The 14863-nt window shown below is 43.7% G+C and overlaps 1 long non-coding RNA gene across 1 annotated transcript in view; it reads left to right on the top strand.

Moving 5' to 3' along the window:
• Nucleotides 1-14863, top strand: part of LOC141353140 (uncharacterized) — a 238177-nt gene that overhangs the window by 91727 nt on the left and 131587 nt on the right. The window lies entirely within an intron of this gene.

Genomic DNA, 14863 nt, shown 5'->3' on the forward strand with positions numbered 1-14863 from the left:
GTCTCTGCTGACGGGAAAGGCGGCGCGTTGGGGAACAGCGGTGTGGGAGAATCGCGACCCGTGTACCCAGAATTTCGAGGCGCTTTCCACGATGATGAGGAGGGTGTTCGATCGATCTGCTGTGGGAAGAGACGCTGCCAGGAAATTGGCTGATCTTCGTCAGGGTACACGGTCGGTTTCTGATTACGCCATTGACTTTCGTACGCTTGCAGCGGACACGCATTGGAACGAAGAGGCGCAGTGGGATATTTTCCTGCATAGGTTAACCGGCCGCATTCAACGGGAGCTCCAGCACGGAGAGATTCCAGCCTCTCTGAATGGTTTGATTGATGTGGCCATCCGTGCGGATATTCGATTGAGGACTATTTCTGCTTACGACGATGAAGATGTGTCTCATGCGGGCAGGGAGAAGACGCCCCTGTCGAGAGATTCTGCGGCCGGTTCATCCTTTTCCGATCCGGAGCCCATGCAGGTGGGTCGAGCTCGGCTTTCCCGGGAGGAGAGGATTCGTCGTCGATCTCTGGGTCTTTGCATGTACTGTGGAGAGGCCGGGCACCTCCTCCATCGGTGTCTGGTAAAAGGCAACGCCCGAGAGTAGTGCTGGGGTTACTTTCGGGCGGAATCTCTTCAGCAAAGACCCCGTTAACATCTACCCTCCTCCCGGCGAAGCTGCGGTGGCGCAACACACATCTCACCTGTGACGCACTACTGGACTCGGGAGCCGAGGGGAATTTAATCGATCACCACTTTGCTCGTAAGCTCCAGGTTCCATTGACAGTTCTCACCAAACCCATCTCACCCTTCGCACTCAATGGTAGTGAACTATCTGTCATCACTCACATCACGGACCCGGTCACCATCTGTATTTCTGGAAATCACTCTGAGACTTTGCAATTCTATGTCACCGTTTCCCCTCTGGCTCCCATTGTACTTGGACATCCTTGGTTGCTGAAACATAACCCATCTATCAACTGGAGATTAGGAACTATCACCGGTTGGAGTGAAGCTTGTCATAAGTCTTGTCTTGTTTCTGCTTGTGTATCTGTCTCTGCGTCTGTGTTTCAGGAGGAGACGGTGGACTTAACTAGCGTGCCCGTGGAGTATCAGGACCTGAAGGGAGTGTTCAGTAAGTCTCGGGCCGATTCTCTACCTCCTCATCGTCCCTATGACTGTGCCATAGAGTTATTGCCAGGTACGTCTCCGCCTAAGGGCAAGCTTTACTCTCTATCTGTTCCTGAGATGAAGGCCATGGAGAAATACATTTCTGATTCTCTAGCAACCGGATTCATCCGTCCTTCCTCATCTCCAGCGGGGGCAGGGTTCTTTTTTGTTAGTAAGAAGGATGGATCCTTGCGACCTTGTATTGATTACCGAGGGTTGAATAACATTACGGTAAAGAATACTTATCCTTTGCCGTTAATGTCTTCAGCTTTCGAGAGGTTGCAAGGAGCATCCGTTTTCACAAAATTGGATTTACGCAATGCTTATAATTTGGTTCGCATAAGGGAGGGGGATGAATGGAAAACTGCTTTTAACACCCCTCGTGGCCATTTTGAGTACTGCGTTATGCCTTTCGGTCTATCTAACTCGCCGGCAGTTTTCCAAGCACTCGTTAATGACGTGTTGCGAGACATGGTAGATCAGTTTCTGTATGTTTACCTGGATGACATACAGATTTTTTCTTCGTCTCTCCAGGAACATGTGCAACACGTACGACGAGTGCTTCTTAGGTTGCTAGAGAATGGGCTTTTTGTCAAGGCGGAGAAATGCGAATTTCATGCACAGTCTGTTTCTTTCCTAGGGCACATCATTTCGACTGAGGGCGTCCGTATGGATCCGGAGAAGGTTAAGGCTGTGGTGGATTGGCCATCCCCAGAGTCTCGCAAGGCCCTGCAGAGATTTCTGGGGTTCGCCAATTTTTACCGGCATTTTATTCGCAATTTCAGCCAACTAGCCGCACCTCTGACTGCCTTGACCTCCGCTAGTACTGCGTTCAGGTGGTCGGAGGCAGCCCAGACTGCTTTTACCAAACTGAAAGGCTGCTTTGTTTCAGCCCCAATTCTTGTGGCCCCTGATCGTAAGCGTCAGTTCATAGTGGAGGTCGATGCGTCAGATGTGGGGGTAGGAGCCATGTTATCTCAACGCACATCCTCAGACGGAAAGGTGCATCCCTGCGCGTTTTATTCCCATCGTTTATCGCCTGCCGAATGTAATTACGACATTGGTAATCGGGAATTGTTGGCTGTTAAACTAGCACTGGAAGAATGGCGGCATTGGCTTGAGGGGTCGGGTGTGCCTTTCATAGTTTACACTGATCACAAGAATCTCGAGTACATCAAATCTGATAAACGTTTGAACTCTAGGCAGGCTCGGTGGGCTTTATTTTTCGGTCGTTTCGATTTCACTTTGTCCTACCGTCCAGGTTCTAAAAACACCAAACCTGATGCTTTGTCCCGCATTTTTGAGCGTTCCGATCGTGCCTCCTCTCCCGAGCCCATTTTACCGGAGACCATATTCATCTCCGCGCTCTCATGGGAGATCGAATCGAAGGTGACCAAAGCCTTAGAAGGGGTAACGCCCCCGGCCCGTTGCCCACCGAACCGGTTATTAGTGCCAGAGGGACTGAGATCAGAGGTACTTAAATGGAGCCATAATTCCAGTATAGCTTGCCATCCAGGGGTCAGTCGAACCAAGTTTTTGGTTAAGCAACGATTTTGGTGGCCAGGGATGGCTCGTGACACACACGATTTTGTATTGGCTTGTTCGGTTTGTGCTGTGGGTAAGGCGTCTAATCGTCCTCCTGACGGGTTCCTTAGACCGCTGCCAGTCCCTTCGAGACCCTGGTCCCATATTTCGCTCGATTTCATTACCGCCCTCCCACCCTCCCAGGGTAATACGGTGATTTTAACCGTAGTGGACCGATTCTCGAAGGCGGCTCATTTTATTCCCTTGCCCAAATTGCCTTCAGCCAAGGAGACAGCGGTCGCTATCGTTGACCACGTGTTCCGGTTACATGGCCTTCCGACAGACGTGGTCTCCGATAGGGGTCCCCAATTTATATCTAAATTTTGGCGTGAGTTTTGCAAGTTGCTAGGGGTTTCATCCTCAAACCAATGGTCAAACCGAGCGAGCCAATCAGGATGTGGAAAGAGTGTTGCGATGTTTGGTCTCTAAAAATCCTTCCTCCTGGAGCCAACAACTCTCTATGGTGGAGTACACACACAATTCATTACCAGTGTCAGCTACGGGCCTATCTCCGTTTAAGTGTAGTTTAGGGTACCAACCACCATTATTTCCCAGTCTGGAGTCCGAGGTCGCGGTCCCCTCCGCGCACGCTTTCGTCCAGAGGTGTCGTCGCACTTGGAGTAGGGCACGCGAGGTCATACTCCAAGTGAGACAACGCACCAAGGCCAAGGCCGATCGCCACCGGTCGAAGCCTCCCGTTTACGTCGTGGGTCAAAAAGTGTGGCTTTCTACTCAGAATATTCCGATGCGTTCCGTCTCGAATAAGTTGACTCCCAAATTTATAGGTCCATTTTCTGTTGCTAAAATCATTAATCCAGTAACAGTCCGCCTTAATCTCCCTCCTGTGTACAGACGAATTCATCCGGTTTTCCACATTTCCAAAATCAAACCCGTGTTTAAATCTCGTCTTAATCCGCCTGTCCCGGTCCCCCCCCGCCTCGTATCGTAGATGGGGAACCAACCTATTCGATCAATCGTATTCTGGACTCTAGACGGAGGGGACGCGGATTTCAGTACTTGGTGGATTGGGAAGGTTACGGTCCGGAGGAGAGAAGTTGGGTTCCGGCTCGGGACATATTGGATCACTCCCTTATTGATGATTTCCATCGCAGGTCAAGGAGCCTGGGAACGTCAGGTGACGTTCATGGGGGAGGGGGTACTGTCACGGTAGGATAAGTCCATCGTGACTTTCTGTGTTGTGTTTGTCTGTATGACTGAACTGTGTGTGTGTGCGTGTCTGATCGCTAATTATCTGAGTGAGTGCAGGTGTGCGTGATTGCTTTGCTCCAGCTGGTGGTAGTTACCCATACGGCATATATACTCACCCAGTCTCTCTTCTCACTGCCAGATGATTACGCTACATATCTCACCAGTGTTCTCGTGTTCGTGTGTTCCTGTGGTCTCGTCTTAGCGTGGAGTTCTGCCCGTTTGTGTATCCGGTTTCATCCGTCAACCAAACTTCATCCACGTTCACCAGGAATTGTCACCGCAGCCTTTGTCTGTCCAACCATATCAGCATTATCATCTGTGTCATCTGTTTGAATAAACCTTTGTTCATCTTACCTTGCATTTGCTTCCTGTTATTCTTCTTCAGTCATAACACAAATATTGTTCACGGGCTGTCCGACCGGTACCCATTGGTAAAAGTCTTTGTCTGTATTATGTTTTCTAACTTAAATTCAACCGAAAAAAATACCTGATAGAGGTAAACAATTATAGTAAAAGACAGCAGTAGACCAACCGATGTACTGCAGCAGTTCTGCAGAGTGAACTCCTCCTCAGCAGCATCAGCAAATACTACCGGCTGCTGCAGGAGTTTGAAATGTTGAAAAGTGCGTGCTGAATTGTCATAGGCCAGAGATCTGGATGACGGTCAAAACAACCAATCAATGCTAATAACAACAAGGCAAGACACACAATAGTGTAATAATAGTGCAACCATACTAAATATTATGACTACAAAAAAGTGTGCGTGCGTGTGTATATATATATTGTTAAGAAGGCAATGCACCCATGGTATATTTTAAAAGTCCTAAATGTCTTTGTTTGTATGCAAGAGGTGGGAGATGTTGAAGTTACAAATGACATGTCTTAGTACACATATGGCCAATACATACACACTCTGCTTACATCAGTAACTGAAAGAATTGCTAACGGACAAATCACTGCTGTCTACTGTCCATAAAGGAAAGGTGAATAAAAATGAATGTGGCTTTGGACAGAGGCTGAACTGTAAACATGTTATGTGAGAGGAACATGCACCATGCACAAACACTACAGTAAAACTCTCACTTCTTTCTCTACTGTACAGATGCACACTTATGAAAATTAACAATGTTTTTTGTTGTAAAAGTGTAGTATTCATGTTTTTTTTTGGTATATTGATTACTATTAGCAAAACTACACTAACCATGGTTTAACTACAGTATGGTTGATTTTTGTAAAGGCACACACATGCGAGATACCTCGCACTATAGACATAGTGACTTAAACACTGTACTGTACCCAGTCAACATGTGAGATCACGCGATGATCACAGTAAAATCACACCATTTTCATACTGTGACATTCTCATCTTATGAGTTATGTGCAGTGATGCCGGTAACGCGTTACTTAGTAACGCGTTACTCTAATTTGACCACTTTTTTAGTAACGAGTAATCTAACGCGTTAATATTTCCAAACCAGTAATCAGATTAAAGTTGCTTATCCAAGTCACTGTGCGTTACTATTTTTGAAATTTTCCTTAGTTAAATATATATTTTCTTGTATATTTCTTCTTGCGTCTCGTGAAGTGAAGTCAGGTGTGCGACAAGTCACGTTTTCAGCACGAGGACAACTCAGGTCACGTGTAAGCGACACAAACGTAAACAACGTAGGCTACAATAGAGAGAGAAGAGAGATGCAGCTACAAAAACACTACGTCAAATTAAAAAAAAAAAACATTTGGAGACGCGGCACGGCAAACAAAGTCAAACTTAAGAGCAAGTCACACCCGGTGGTGAGAAGCAGTGAAAAGGAGGTCATCCACTACCCAAACAACAAAAGCTGGACTTCAGTGCAAAACCAGTAAGTGTGGGAGAGTTGAAGAACGAAAGTAACAAAGCGATTTTCTCCAAGCCCTGATAACATCTAAATCTCACTATGACAGCATATTAGCACATAACCTCTGAAGAGTTGTCAAATATCGCGTTATTTACTCACCGATTTCCACGTGTAGATCCAGAACTGTGTTTTTAACCATGATAAGTATATTCCAAAAGCGGTCTTTTTTTCTTACAACGCGTTGTGTTTCTCGTTTCATGTGTTACAATACTGATAAATCTACAAGGTATTTACTATATAACATCCTGAAGACTTTCCGTTTTTCAAAATAAAAGTACTTTTATTTTGTGAGTAGATCCTGTCGGGTCAAAAGGAACACTTGTTAGTTTTGTCCCGCTGCTAATACTGTGTATAATATGTTAAAAAATTGATATTATTCTAATTTGATTTAATTTTATTTTCATAGTGTTCAAACTATTGAATTTTTTTTGTCTCAGCAATTTAAGTTTGTACTGTTGGTTGCTTTTGAAACATTTGATAAAACTGAAATTTAAAATACAAATGTAATTTAATTATTTTTTACAAAGATAAATGACAACATAAGTTTGCAGTTACATATTAAAGAGGTCATAATCATATATATTTAATAAAAACAAGTGTAACACAAAAATCTATTGTGTAACAATTCACTACTCTTGTTTAAAGTGAAATTATACAGAAGTCGTTTTACATTTGTTCAAAATTCCAGCTGGACCACACTTGTGAGTTATTGACCACAGCAAAAATATATCTCTTTCTAAAACATTAGCTTTTAAAATTAAGTTTGTCTGAAAATGGCCCCTGCTCTTCCCTATTTATGTTAAGTGAAGTCAATAAAGACTCATATATATATATATTTTTTTTGTTTTTTAAAACACAACAGTTCAACTTAAAATGTCAGGAGATACATTGTTGACGTTCCTGTTAAAAATGCACTTCCAATAAGGTGAGTGTTGGCAAAACCGGTTGTCATTTTTAATGTTGAGGCAGTGGGGGTGTTGGCAGCTACTGGAATGTAACTAACAAAGTAACTTGTAATCTAACTTAGTTACTTTTAAAATCAAGTAATCTGTAAAGTAACTTAGTTACTTTTTAAATAAGTAATCAGTAATCAGTAATCAGATTACTTTTTCAAAGTAACTGTGGCATCACTGGTTATGTGCAAGCGCTTTGTGAATTCAAAATGTTGAGTTCATGGTATCAGTGCACAATGAGCGTGCCATGACCTCACATAGTGGCCATAGTATGAGATCACTGTGAGAGTACGGTGACCTTACATCCTGACCATGATTTGAGCACACAGCGGATGTGCCGTGACCTCACATCGTGACAATAGTACAGTATGAGCACAGCAAGTGTGTCGTAATATGATTTGTGCCACAGTGAGTGTGCCGTGACCTCACCTCAGGGCCATAGTATGAGCGCACAGCAAGTGTGCAGTAACCTCAAATTGTGACAATAGCCTGAGTGACCTCACATCGGTGCACTCACAGTACACTGACCTCTCTTGCGAGCTGCATAAATTCAAACTGTGAGCAGGCACAATTTACAAAGTACCATCAAGATGTTGCTCAGAGAGCTAATATGCTAGCATTTGCTATTTGAAAAACAGGTCACTGAGATGTCAACATTTATTTGCAAATCATACAGTGAACCCATAACAAGTCATGAACACACACATGCACAGAGCAAGTATCACTGCATCACCCAAACACTGCAATCACTTTCTTCCAGCTGTGGAAATCAAACCAACATCCTCTGAGTTACAAACAAGTCTGATTCTCTAACCACTAGGCCACAATGCTTATAAACACATATCTGTCAATCCCGGTCACTTTTACTTAAAATCTGTGCTTTCTAGAATCTTTATTTGTAGGCTTCTTGATGCCATAACCTTGTTGTTGACATTTTATATGGTATATACACACCATGCACAGGGCTGTATAAAATGCTGTGTAGAAAGTGTCCTAAATTTTGAGCCTATGATCATTCCTATATTTCTTAAAATTATAGGTAAGAAGGATGACGTTCTACTCTTGGGCCAACGTTTTCCAGACATATGTGTGTTGTCCTGTTATGACAAAGTGAGTGTGCCGTGACCTTACATTATTATGACCATGGAATGAATGCACAGTTGTACCATGAACTCACATCGTGACCAATGTCAGGTCACACATACTATTTTTACAATGTACACTAACTTTGTGGCCTAGTGTTCATAGCGAGTCAGACTTGTTTGTAACCCAGAGATTATTTGTTCAATCCCATAACTAGCAAGTTATTAAAGTGTTGGGGTGCTACAGTGATAGCTGCCCTTTGTGTGGGTTGTGCATATGTGTGTGTGGTTTTTGTGTATTATTGACTTGCAGTGGATGGGTTAAATGCAGAGAAATTCATGTCTTTTTTACCTTTTCTTTTATTTTGCCCGATATCAGTTGCAATTAAATAGTGACATGTTTCCATATTAGCTCTCTGAGCACCCTGCTGAAAAAAACAGCATCAAACCAACATGGACCAGCATGGGAATTATGCTGGTCTATGCTGGTTTAGCTGGTGTTCACCAGCATACCAGCACCAAAACACAACATATGCTAGTCTTGCTGTTATGCTGTTTTTTCAGCAGGGCAACATCTGGTACTTGCATATGGTGGGCTTTATGGGGTAGTACAGTGAGTGTGAAGTGATCTCATATTGTGACCTTCATATGAGCATACATTGAGTGTGCAGCGTGCTTACACATTAAGATCACTATGACCCACAAGTATCTTGTTATTTAAAAATATAAGGTTTGCTCGCTAAATATTAACCACATTTTAGCCATCTGCATCATGTATTAGTTTATAGTGTATTAGCCTAACTGTTAGTTTGTTTATGTAATAATTGTTTGCTGCATTTCAGCTTGCATATTAAGTTACGGACAACGGATTTGTATATGTAATGAATTTCTCACTTGTGCAAACTTGGTCTGCGTGTGAGTGCTACAGTGGCATATGTTATGGAAAATTTTACATGCCACTCATGTGAAATATGAAAGTAATATGAAACATTCAGTCACTCAAAACCCCAGGTCCGTTTAATCCTGGGTTATCTTGCCGTATGTTAATAAACGCAGATCTAACAGAGCAGCATTAATGAACTTGGACTATTTAATTTTAGGGTAAAAATAATGTTTCCAGGCCAAAGATTACCCAAGGTATAAACCATTTTTCTTGTCAAAAGTTGAGCTACAAACCAGGTAAGCCGGTTTGATCTCTGGAATTATCTCAGCTTTTTGCTCAAAATGTGGTGTTTTTGCAGAAACCTACCCATATTCAAAAGCTGATTACAAAAGAACTACTGAGGGTAGGATGAAAGCAGTGGGTTACCAGTGCATTTTATAACAGCTAAGGGGCGTTGTTAGGCACGACGCGAAGCGGAGTGCCTAAACCCCCTTAGCTGTTATAAAATGCACTGGTAACCCAACGCTTCGAGGGGTTTATTGCATTTATAAAACGGTTACTTCATATGCATAACGTTAGCGGGATTTTATAAAATAAAACACAAATAAGTTGTAATTATATTAGTACAATTATTACTCTTCCGCCAAACAAAGTAGTTCCTCAGAATCAAGTGTGGCTGCAACAGAGCGCAGTTCACAAACAACACAGACGCAGCAAAGACACAATTAAAATATGATTTAAGACTGTCGTGTTTAGTTTTATAAATCAACATTCATCTAATTTATACATTAACATTTATATCGTGCAACTGTTGAAGTGATGATCAAATATGCTTGGAAGCATGCTTAACTATTTCCCCGTCAGCGTTTTTTTTTTAAGTTGCCACCCAGTTTTAGTTGAAGAAAAATGATCTTCTTTAAATAAACATAAGATATCAAATGAAAGAACAGTCCATCCGCTTTCCAACAACATCAAAAACGTTTCATCCTACCTTCATTTGTTGTCTTATCAGTTATCACCTCTCAAATTCTCAGCTAAATGCGGAGATAATTCCATTTTTGTGAGGAACTTTGTAAGATATCAGATTCAGAGCCTGATCAAAACACACGCTAAATCCACCACAACGCTGTTGTGTCGAGTGAATGCCTCAGTGTTTAAGTTGGGTAAGATTGCCCTCTAGTGGATAATAGCGGAAATATCAATAAGACAAAAAAACTTCAGAGAACGTTTTCTCTTTATTGACGAAATGTTTTATTTATTGACATTTATTTGGAAATCGCCATAATTGTGCAAAGGTAGAAAAATAAAAAATGATTAAAGACTGAGGTGTTTATTTTCATAAATCAGTACGCAGCCAGCAACAGTGGCGCAGAAATACTTGTGAGGCGGTCTGAACCGTGGGTTTACCGGGGTATTTTATCACGGCTTAGAACGCGTTTCAACCAATCAGAATGAAGAACCAGAACGAGCCGTTTTATAATCTTTCATTTGGTATATGTAAATGAAGAAGAACATTTTCTGGAAGGCATTAAACTTTTGTGAAAATCATAAAAAACGCTGGCGCTGGCTGGCAACTTTAAAAAAAACGCTGGCGGTGAAAGAGTTAATTATCATAAATCGACACACTAAATCTACAAATTAAAAAGTGAAGCCGTGTCTTTTTATGTTTGTGCTTAATGAAGTAGCCTAACGGTTTTAATGACCTTTGAATGTTACTGGCTTCCATTTAACACAACTATTGGTGTTTTATTAGAGCTTTTAACTTAAAACATATGACAAAAAAGTTATCAAATTAACATCAATAATAAAAATCCATAGTTAACTGTTAAAAAACATAGCTAAAAACACAAAGAACAATAACAAATATATATATAAAAAAACTTTGATAAAGGCTTAATTAAATTAAGAAAAAAAGATGCAGGCGGGAGTCTTACGTTAATTCTTAATGGCATGTGTCACAAAGTCAGCACACAACAAGGGACACGACGATTGACAGGACTGTTTGCTTAGTTAGCAAAGGAAGTTCAGCTTTCACACCCCATATATGTGGGACAAAAATGTGATCAATGCAAATAACTGCTAATAACCTCTGGGGTTCGTAAATTCTGACACACAAAGCGAAGCGCGCACGTGACTGAGCAGAAAGTGAAGCTTCGTTTGTCATTGGTCATGTGATTTCTACGTTAACAACAAGCTTCGAATTGATGCTTCATCTGGCAAGCCCACTTTTGCTCGACACAAGCTCCGAAGCCCGCTTCAAATGTAACATCACTAAATCCTGAATCACCAAGCCTTATAGACTCCTTTTTTAAGGTCCTGTGCGCCAATGAACGCTATCTATCGATCTGTGCTCGATTGCTCTTCCTTCATTCTCCAACTACCCGGATGTCTGTCTCAGTAACTTGAAATTGAATTTGAGAACTGAATCTGAATTATGAGAAGTGAATGTGAAGATATAAAGAGAGTTTAATTTTCAGTGAGGATCAAATTTTATTAGACTTCAGTTTCAAACTAATAAATTCAATTTCAAATGATACAATTCAAATTCAGTTTTTCAATGCAATTATTCAAGTTTAGCGATTCAAATTCAAATATAAATTATTGAAATTCAGTTTCTGGTGGCACATAGTTCAGCCCATATTAAAACCCCTGAGAGAGAGCGGTGTGCGCATTCTAGCATATCTTGACGATTGGTTAATAATAGCCCAGTCCCGTCAGATGCTTTGTGATCACACGGACCCTGTGTTAAAACACCTCGCCCGTCTCGGTCTTCAGGTCAGCTGGGAAGAGAGGAAACTTTGCCCCACGCAGAGAATCTCTTTTTTCGGCATGGAACTGGATTCGGTCGATTTAACGCACGTCTAACAGAAGCGTGTGTACTGTCCATCCTGGCCTGTCTAAATTCATTCATGGCAAGAGCGCGGTCCTTCTTAAACAATTTCAGAAACTCCTGGGTCATATGGCAGCAGCAGCGGCTGTGACACCGCTCGGGCTGCTCCATATGAGACCGCTTCAGCGTTGGCTTCACGGCCGAATCCGGAGGAGAGCGTGGCTCACCGGCGCGCATCGCGTAACGATCACACCGACGTGCCGTCTCCATTTCACTCCGTGGTTTCCTCAGAGCATGGGTATCAGTGGGCGGCAGTGGTTGAGTGGTTCATGTAGGTTGTCTACAAATTGAAAGGTTGGTGGTTCAATCCCCGGCTCCACCTGACCAAGTGTCGAGGTGTCCTTGAGCAAGACACCTAACCCCAGCTGCTCCCGATGAGCTGGATGGCGCCTTGCATGGCTGACACCGCCATCGGTGTATGAATGTGTGAGTGAATGGGTGAATGTGAGGCAAAATTGTAAAGCGCTTTGGATGTCCATTGGTCTATGAAAGCGCTATATAAATGCAGTCCATTTATTTACCATTACCATTTAAACAGGTCTCCAGGCATGCCATTGTGTGCACCGACAACATTGCGACTGTTGTGTATTTTAATCGCCAAGGTGGTTTGCGCTCTTGTCACCTGTCGCATCTCGCCCGTCATCTCCTCCTTTGGAGTCAGAAGAATCTGAGGTCTCTTTATGCCATTCACATCCCGGGGTCGCTCAACACAGCGGCAGACGCGCTTTCATGAGCAGTGCGCCCCTGCAAATGGCGACTCCACCCCCAGTCGGTTCAGCTGATTTGGAAACGGTGGATCTGTTTCCCTCCCCAGAAACGACCCATTGTCGCCTGTTTTATTCACTGACTGAGGGGACACTCGGCATGGATGCGCTGGCGCACAGCTGGCCACGGGGACTTCGCTCCAGTGAGCCTCATCACGCAAACATTGTGCAAACTCAGGGAGGACGAGGAGCACATTCTTTTTAAAACCCGCGCTCCTCGCTACAGCCTCCCTGGAAGATTCCCATGAAGAAGTAAGTTCTTTCTTAAAAAGATGGCACATTATGGCACCCACATCCCGATCTATGAAACCTCCATGTGTGGTCTTTTGACCGGACGCGGAGGTTCTAAGTGATTTACCGCAGGCGGTATCTAACACTATTTTTGCGGGGCGAGCGCAGTATCTAGACAGGCTTGTAAGCTTAAATGGAACCTGTTCGTTGTTTGGTGTGCTTCACAGACAGAAGACCCCAGAGAATGCCTTGTTAGAGTCGTGCTATCATTTCTTCAGCATCGTCTTGAGAAAAGGCTGTCACCTTCTACAACCTTCTAGATATCGCCCTCTATTCCTCCTTGGGACCTGTCCGTGGTGCTGAAAGCACTTCAGGTCGCCCCGTTCAAGTCTTTGCAGTCTGTGAGTATCAAATTTCTCACAATGAAAACTCTAACTCTTCTCGCACTGGCTTCGGTTAAGTGGATAGGGGATCTTCATGCATTCTTGGTCAACGATTCGTGCCTTCAGTTCGGGACTGCCAATACCAGTGTAACACAGAGACCTAGGCCCGGCTACGTGCCCAAAGTTCCCACCACTTCTTTTAAAGATCAGGTGATGAACTTGCAAGCGCTGCCGCCAGAGGAGACAGACCCAGCCATGGCTTTGTTATGTGCTGTGCGCGCATTACGCATATATGTGGACAAACTCAAAGCTTTAGAGCCTCAGAGCAGCTCTTTGTCTGTTACGGTGGTCAGCAGAAAGGGAAATTTGTCACCAAGCAGAGGATGTCTCATTGGGTTGTAGACACAATTGCTTTTGCTTGCGAAAAGCAGCATTCCATGCCCTTTTAATTTGAGAGACCACTCTACTAGAAGTGTGGCATCATCTTGGGCATTGGCTCGTGGTTCCTCGCTAACAGACATTTGTAGAGCGGCTAGCTGGGCGACACCTAACACGTTCACCAGAATTTCCAGTGTTCGTATTGAGGCAGTATCCTCTTGTGTTCTCTCCTCAAACCGGTAGAGACACTCAGTCGGCTCCTGTGTCGGCTTGCAGCCTCCGTTTTGGTGTCTGCGCCACGACTGCGCCAATATGGAAGACCATAAGGTCAAAACGTAACAAAATAAGGTTTTGACTTTCCTTCATCGCCTTGACAGTTGATGTTGTGGAGCATCGGCTGTCAGCCTCTCACTAGCTGTATTCTTGAAAACCTGTGTTTGACTAGGCCCCCGTATAGCGCCCCCGTCCTATGCGTGTATTTTCCGTGGAGCTAATCTACTACGTTTTCCCTTGCAGAGCCCGCTCTGCTCTCTCTCTCTTTCTAGTTTCTGATACAGTTCTGAGAGTCACGTCATAGACCTACGGGCTATTTTGCGCCACCCATTCGTACAATCTCCTCTGGGTTGTCTCCGCAGCGTCTCTTAGTCTCTTCGCTTCCCAGTTTGCCTAGTTCACTACCGTGGGTTTAGGAACAAGTAGTGACCGGCCTTCTGCTGTAAGCCCAGGTTCCGTCTCTTGTAAAGTGAAGAAGGAAGGTTTTACGCAGGCACTGGAAGGGTCAGCTCCAGTGGTGCTTTAGTAGGGATTCCCAATTCGTCGGTCATGCCGTGAAGTCGTTATGACCGACTGAAAGGGAATGTCTCGGTTACGTATCTAACCCCCGTTCCCTGAAGTAAGGGAACGGAGACGTCATGTCCGTCGCCACAGTTGCTGTTCCACTGCTGAGTGTGGCCGGGCACTAGATGCTCGGCTTTCTCCGTGAAGGGAGTGGTTTGGTGTCCGCACCTGCCTCTCGTTGAATACTCTCGCGGCGGGGCGGCGCCGGCGGATGCGGGTGCCTCCATGCCAATTTCATTGGCTTTTTAATAGTTTCCTGAAGCAGATAAGTCCCCGTGAAGCGGTTCCCAATTCGTCGGTCACAACGTGACGTCTCCGTTCCCTTCCTTCAGCGAACGAGGGTTACATACGTAACGAGACAATCTATCTTTGATAGAAATCTGCCTTTCTTGACTCGTTCAATGCTATCATGCGCATTTATTACATATCGCCTGTGCGTTTTAGTAACCCTATTCAAAGCCTTGAAATTGGTTACCAATCTGAATGTATTGTCAGGCTTAGGAACAACTTGAATTGGTCTATTAGTTATTGGAGATTTTACTTCCATAATAACATTTTGCTCCAGCAATTCTTGTACCGTTTGTTTTAATTCTTCCTTGGCTAATTCGTTGAT

Source organism: Misgurnus anguillicaudatus, chromosome 21, assembly GCF_027580225.2.
Source record: "Misgurnus anguillicaudatus chromosome 21, ASM2758022v2, whole genome shotgun sequence".
Lineage (NCBI taxonomy): Eukaryota > Metazoa > Chordata > Actinopteri > Cypriniformes > Cobitidae > Misgurnus > Misgurnus anguillicaudatus.